Source organism: Eupeodes corollae, chromosome X (assembly GCF_945859685.1).
Source record: "Eupeodes corollae chromosome X, idEupCoro1.1, whole genome shotgun sequence".
Classification (NCBI taxonomy): domain Eukaryota; kingdom Metazoa; phylum Arthropoda; class Insecta; order Diptera; family Syrphidae; genus Eupeodes; species Eupeodes corollae.
Genome location: NC_079150.1, coordinates 3,005,077 through 3,012,984, shown reverse-complemented (window position 1 = coordinate 3,012,984; position 7,908 = coordinate 3,005,077).

Genomic DNA, 7,908 nt, shown 5'->3' with positions numbered 1-7,908 from the left:
AAAGCTTTTATCCGATCACACATAATATAAAGAATATAGTTTGAAATGTATATATTACAAAAACTCAACTCCCACAAATAAAATTAAATTGGAAGATAAAACAAAAATTACACTTCTATTATTTGTATTCCCATTTTTTTCTGTTTCACGTAGTTTCTTTTAGGCCATTTTTAAGAGTTTCTACCATTATAAGTTCATTGCAATAAGTCAGAACAGATAGGTATACAAATTGAAAGAACAAACAACTCGCTTCGGAATGGTTAAAAAATTCGAAATTGTTGTTACGCTGCTGTGGTTAACAATCTTAAACTTAAGCACCCAAGAGTTAGACAAACAATAACAAATACCGGTGAATTAACTTTAAATATTATTAACTATAATAAACCTAACTTTTGTTTTTTTTGCGGCGCGTCCGACTACTTACCGTGCATCACTGACCAAACCAAGGCGATAAACAAGCCAAAAACCCAAAGAGGAAAAAAAGATTGAAATGAACCAAGAAGAGAAGACCATGCAAATAGTTGGAGTAAATGTTGTTAAGTTAAGATGGCTAGTTAGCAAGTCCTGTGGCTGTGGTGATCTTGTCTTCCGTCTCTTATAATTTCTTATGCCTTGTCGTCCCATCCCATCGCGGCTATATCGTCAAATATACACACACAAACTACAGGCGAGGCCATTAAAACAAAGGGCCACATGAGCCAACAAACATGACAATCACGATATGCCAATAAAGCCGTTTTAAACAAACGCAGGTAGCAGCTAGTGGCTGCATTTTTACATACCAACAAAAGCAAAAAGAAGAAGAAGATTACTGTTGGCTATATTGAATCATTTTATGTTTTAACTTAGCCTTCGTAGATCATCTACCCAAGTTGGCAAAAGAAGAACGTACAAAAGTTTAAATATTTTAATAGGGTTGCCGTGATGTCTACCATCATAACATTTTTAAGAAATAAATGATTTGATTTGTATCAAAGTGAAGAGCTTTTAATATTCAACCTAACATTCATGGTTGATAATTTTTAAAGATTATATATTTTCAAGGTCCAATAGTTTTTTTTTAGTATGTCATTATTCGAAAAAGTATTGAGTTTCATATCGCCCACCTTATGCCAGAAAGGTGAATGTGAAAATAAATTTAAGAAAAAGAGGCTGGGATGCGACCAACACTATAACGCCTTGCTTGTAACCTTAACAAAATTTTCATAACTATATTTTGTGTGAGATAAATAGTTTGAAGTCAATGGGCGCATTCACAAAGCTAGTGACTACGTAGTCAAAATCCAACTACCTTTGTGATTGCACTACAAAGCTAGTCAATCCGGAACTGTCATATTAATGCCAAATATAAATATATGATATCAGAAACAATTGTGTTTTCAGAACTTTAAATAGTTTTTTTTTCTTTTAAAATTTAATTAAACCAAATAGGACATAAAATATGATTGATTTATATTTGTATTTAATTCTTGTGTTCTTACCGAGCAGCTGATTGTGAAACGTCAAAACCAGTAAGCACTAAAGGCCCAACTATAATAGACTTAACCGAAAGTAAAGGCCCAACTATAATAAACTTAACCGAGCTTAAGCCAGCTTAAGGGAAAGAACCAATACGCAGTCTTATATGTCACTAATTAATAATTATAACTAACTACATGTCACTGACGTTCTGCTCAGTTTCGTTAAATTTCGCTTACTTTTGCGCAATTACGCAAGAGCCATTTAAATGGCTCGAGCTTAAGCAAATGTAAAATTTGCTTAAGTTACTTGAATCCATTATGACTTCTGATAACTTTTCGTTCGGTTTTGACATTAGGTTAAGTCTATTATAGTTGGGCCTTAAACTCTAGTCATTTAAATGGCTCTTGCGTAATTGCGCGATAGTTAGGGAAATTTAATCATTTTGAGCAAAACGTCTATTATGGTTAGTGATATATAGGGCTGCGTATTTGTTCGTTCCCTTAAGCTGGCTTAAGCTCAGTTAAGTCTATTATAGTTGGGCCTTAACTTTGTAGCCGAAACTTTTACACTACGGCGGAGGGGAAATTTCAACTACTTTTGTAGTTAGATTAAGCCAATCAGAATAGCTTGACTAGGTAGCCACTAACTTTGTGAATGCGACCAATATCTTCATTTGTTCTGCTTACCTTTTTTTTTAAAAAAAAGTTGTCAACTGGATTCTTTTTAAATAGTTAACTAAATGTTAGGAACAATATTTTGAATATGAGAAAATCAGTTTGATTTTAATATGTTTTCTTGTCCCTAAATGATTTTTAGTCAAAAACAAATTTTTATCAATCTAAGCAGCATTTTCGAAATGTTTAATAAATAAGAAATAAAACACTGATTGGATTGATTGAAATAAAACACTTATTGGATTTTCCTAAGAAAATTATCTTATCCTCCTGAGCAAGTAACATTTGCAATGAAATAATTTTAAATTCAAAACATTAATTTTCATGATAAATTGTCGTGATATTCGAGTCGAACATCAGTTTTAAAAAATGTACGTTAGTCTTTGATGCAAACAAAAAAAAACAATTTACTGAATTGTTGTTCAAGTTTACAACAATTCGGTACCTCGTCACAACGTATACTTAATTAACTTAAGACGTTGGCGTTATTGCTTCGAAAGATATTTGAGGTCAAATAAATTTTTCCCTTTTTTAAGTGCGACATTTAAGAACCGTGCATATGGCAATTTGTGCATTCGTAGAAAATTTTTAACTCGAAATTTTAATCAAACATTACATTACGAAGGTAGAGGAGTCGTAGAAAATGTGTCCCCTGATTCCGTCCGCCTATCTGTTTGTCCTGGCCCCAGTAAACCAAAGCATTGGGTCTATTGGATTCAAATTTGAAAATTATAGTTTTGAGATGATTCGCTTTTTTCAATATACAAAAATATTTTTGTATTGCCTTAGAGGGGTACCGCCAATTATTTTGTTTTTAAGTTTTCTCAACAACTAATCAAGAAGCTATCTTATACTATCTCAATAATAATTATTAATCCAAAATGTCAATATTTTTGTTTTGGATTTAGAAAAAAAACATTAATATTTTTTTGAAGTTCAGTATCTTGAAAATGGGTCATCATTTTTTTTTCTTACAAAATTGAAATGTAAGACTTGTATTAATAAGCTTTAAATAACTGCATACCAAAAATAATTTTAAGATAACATTGAAAAATTTTATTTATACAAAATTAATAAAAAAAACGCTTTAACGATTTTAAAAAAGAAATTTTGAAAAATGAAGGTTTTTTTTGATAAATAAAATTTCGTTTGAGTGTTTGAAAACAAACGCTTTTTGCAGGTACGTATTGTAATCTTAAAATATATATGAAATATTTTTGAACAGACTTTTTGCTAAACAAAAATACCCACTTAACTTTATTAAAAGTTCTTTCTGAATACTTTGATATGATTATCTGTAAAACAACATCTATTTAAAGTCGATATTTTTAGGTTTTTGAGTTAAGGCCGATGAAAAAGATACAGATCGAACACGTCGGGGAAAAATAAAGAATACTGTGAGTCAATGAACTATTGGTTATGCAACCAAGTTGTGCAATCCTTCAAAAATCATGGGTCATAATATTTATAAAATAAAATAAAATTTAATCTACTCAAATATGGATCCAAGACTTTTAGACTTTTAGTAGAAGTCACTAAGTATTTTGGATCCATTCATCCAAGTTTTGTTGTATCGCATGACTGAAGAGAACCTGACTCGGAAAAATCTTTGTGTGCACAGCACATTCAAAGGAAGGGAATATGCCATGATGATGAAGGCGGTCCTTGGGAATTATGAATTCTGAGTAGGCTACAACGTAGCCCGTGGGAATTGTGACGTTAGTGGTGTTTCAATGTATGTGATGGTAAATCCAAGATTGTGACGTTAATGTTTTTTTCAATGTATTTCGTGGTAGATCCAAGATTTAAAATCGTTGAAACCATTTTTGAGGTACTAGTTTTAGTTATTGCCTGTAATCTATCTATCTTTCAACTTTGCCTTAGAAGAAGCACACCGTTCGGGTGCCTTAATCAAAAATCATTTCAAAGTAAAACTTATATTTATCAATATGTACCTACGACACGTTCAAAACAAATGTTTCCATTAGAACTCAAAACAAACGAAAAGCAAGAAAATCAATTTCCTTGTATGTAGCTACATCTTCCAAGTTTCTATAAATGTGTATCTATAAAATAAACACCTAGGTATAAAATACTCAAAAGTTTTGTTAAACAACTGTTCAATGGATGCAACTTGAAGAACCTTGAATGAAAGAAAAGGAAACTATTGTGAAGATTTAATCGAACAAATAAATTTACCCAACTTGTGTTCAAAGCAATAACCTCTTTTTAATAACAAAAGGGGTTTGTCAATTTCGTCTGGATATTACGAATTTAAAATACTGAAATAAAAACGTTCCGAAAATAAAAATACGACGAATGTAGGGATAATTTACTTTTAGTTCTATATACGAACTTATTAAGGTATGAATGTGACTTCTCAAACACACAATTTCTTCGTCCCTGCTTTTCTTGATTGTTTAATTTTGAGCTTTAATAAAATGCAGGCAACCCTACGCTTCTGGATTTGACCATTTTTCTGTGGTTTAAGATTGCACGAGCCGACTCAATAGCAGCGCACAAACTGCTTATACAACACACATATCAGCTGATTTTTATTTTTTCCAAGGGACAAAATAAGGGACTTTGCAGAAGTTGTGGATAACCCTTTTGCTTTTGTTGTTTTTTTTTTAAAGCAAAAGCTCAGAATCCCTCAGAAAAGTGCTTCCCTTTAGAAGAAATTGAGAGAAAAAAATGGGTTGATCTCTTACTCAACTCAATAGCCTGCAGTTTGGTTTGACCTCTTTTCTGGGTAAAGTAATCGCATAGAAAATCTTTGAAAGAAAATGCTTCATAAATATTGTATATGGATAAACACCTACAGACAAACATTATGTAGACCTAAAGCACAGCAATAGGCCATAATGTCGAAGGTAATATTAATTTAACCGCATAAAGTCAGTGTTGTAATAGGCAAGGTTCACCGCGGTTGCCCTTTTAGGTATTATTTATACTTTCAACTTTAGGAACTACATGGCAAGTCTTGCATTCGTAAACAAATTTTAATTGTAGATTCTAAACAAACATGACATTACGATTGTAGAAAAGTAAAAAAAGATAGGTCCCGCGATTCCGTCATCGCAATACATTCTAACCATTGGGTCTATTTGAGTTCAAATTTGGTAAGTTCTTAAGCAGATTCGCGTTAGAAGTTTGTTTTTGTTTTAAATTATTTTTTTTAAAGATTATACATTTTTTGGGGAGAAAATTGAAAATTCGAATTCGAAATAAATAAATGTTTGTAGTGCTGCAACCCGCATATATCGTTTATTTTGTTTAAAATATCTCAGGAACTCGAGTACCGATTTCAATAATTGTCTGAATAAGCTCTTATAATGTCTATATAATAAATGAAGTAATTTTTTTTTTAAATCAAGTATAAAATTCATATTAATATGTTCTAAATAACTACATAGTAGGTACTAAAAATATTTTTTTACCAAAAATAAATAAAATGTATATTCTTACATATAGATATAAAAAGTAAATTAACAAAAAAACGCTCTAACAATTTTCAAAAAAAATACACAAAAAATAAAGTTTTTTTTTGAGAAATCAATTAAGTTGTGACGGCATTTAAATTTTTGAAGACGCATTTATTTTGCATTTATATTTTTGAATCCTAAATTATAGGTATTATTTTAGAAAAGAGCCTTTGGATACAGTGGTGTATCTTATTTTATTTTGGTCAGTGTCATCATTTTTCTTTCGTTTACACATTTTTGAAAACTGAATGATTTTATTGTAGACAATGAGTTAACATTCTTGAAACACTGCATTACCCAACTACGATCACTTATGCAATGGATTCAAGACCTTAAGTATAAAATACTTGAAGTTATAGACCAATCCGCAGATGTGAGGATATTAATATTGAAACCTCTTACTAGAAAACGCTATATTTTGCACGATCCCATTTTGTACTATTGTGAAATAGAATTTAAAAAATATTTGAGTAAAATATTTTCAAACAAATTTAATAATTTATTGTTCTGTTTTTAAACTCTTCTGGACTTAAAATATTTCAGTTACTTTCAACTCTACTTCATCAATTTTTATTTTGGACAGCAAAATTATTTCAAATGAAAACATTGGTAATAGGTTAATAGATTAGACTGCTTTATTATAGCAATTTGAGTTAGATTAAAAGCAATATTTGACAGGTACTTTTAGGAGTAAAAATTATACGTCACTTATTAGAAACAGAAAAGCATATAACAACACTGGAGGGTGTTTATCCCTCATACACTCCTCATCAACTGAATATACACATACATAAATATTTTTAAATATACTTTCCCCATTTTTCCAAATATGTATGGTTATTGGGCCATCTTTTGATGCTTTTTATTTCCCTTAGGTCTTTAAAATAGAACTTCAGAAGAACCATTCTAAAACAACAATTAGTTTCGTTTGATTAAATTAACATCGTTATAGCATTTGAATAAACCAATATTTTGTTGTGTTTGAACTGGATTTTGCTCCTTTGTACGTTAACACCTTTTAAGGCTAAATTTAGGACATTTTCTTCCTTTATAGACTTTTCTTTTTAAAATCCTGAATATAGAACTTGGAGTCTTAAAAACCAATATCTCGTAAAATCATTAGATTGTTATGCCTTAGAATTATTTTTTTTGGAAATTCTTATAGAGTTCTCTCTGGTATAAATGCTTATAGAATATTTATAAGAAAAGGGCTCCCAAATGAAGAAAATCTTTACAAATTTAAAAAACCTAATACAATACCTTTGCTTGACACTTGAGCTAAGTTTACACAATTAAAAGATCTTCCAATATTAGCCGAACTGTCAAAAGTCTTCCAATAGCATTTAATTAGGTGATTGTCAATTTATTATCAAATGAAAATTGTCCGTTTATTGACCGAAAATTGTTTGGTAAAAAATTGGCAGACCATTGCGGACAATGTTGTCTCTTCAAATTTATAGTTGTCTGTTTACTAGTGGACTCGTTGGAAGACAATTTTCTCGACAGATAACAGAGAATATGAACATTTTTCAATTATCTTTCTGTCACTTTTAAATAAAACATTAGTCGTTATTCTGCGAAACAGTGATTTTATATTTCTTTCGATTTTTTGAGTTTTCAAATTCTTTGTTGTTTTCTGGTCAAAACCTTTCTGCCAATTAAAAACTAGATGATGTTGCTCGAAAAGAACATCATAAAAAATCCTATTAGTTGACAATCGTTTAATTATTTATATATACAACAAATTTGGTGTTAAGAATAAATGGTTTATAGAAAATTGGTAAAAATGTTTTGCAAAAAATCTGCCAATATTGGAATGTTCTTCCAATCGTGCATACTTAGCTATGGTTTAGTTTTGTGTTTAAGTCTATAACTAGTTAAGAAGTTCTAAAGTTAATTGGCCCTTTAAAAACGTTATGGTTATGATGGTATTTCAAATGTTTGTTTGTAAAATGTAGCATGTTTTATAATTGATGTTTTTGTACATATCTTTAGGAAAAGTTTATTTTTGCGAGTATTTCCGGTTACCAATATATTCAAGAAAGGCGCAACCAACTATAAGCCTATATCACTCTTGCACTCCATAAGTAAGAAAAACTGTACAAAATAGAACGGTGAGCTTTTTAAAGAGACCGAAATTTTGCAGAGATGTTCAGTTTGGTTTTCACGATTACGCCTGTCTCTTTGTCTGACCTAGCTCCTATATCCCAAACCATGGGGTCAACTCTTTTCAGGAAAATCAAAAATACTTACTTACTTAATTAAGGTGGCCCAGGGGTAGACCTCAC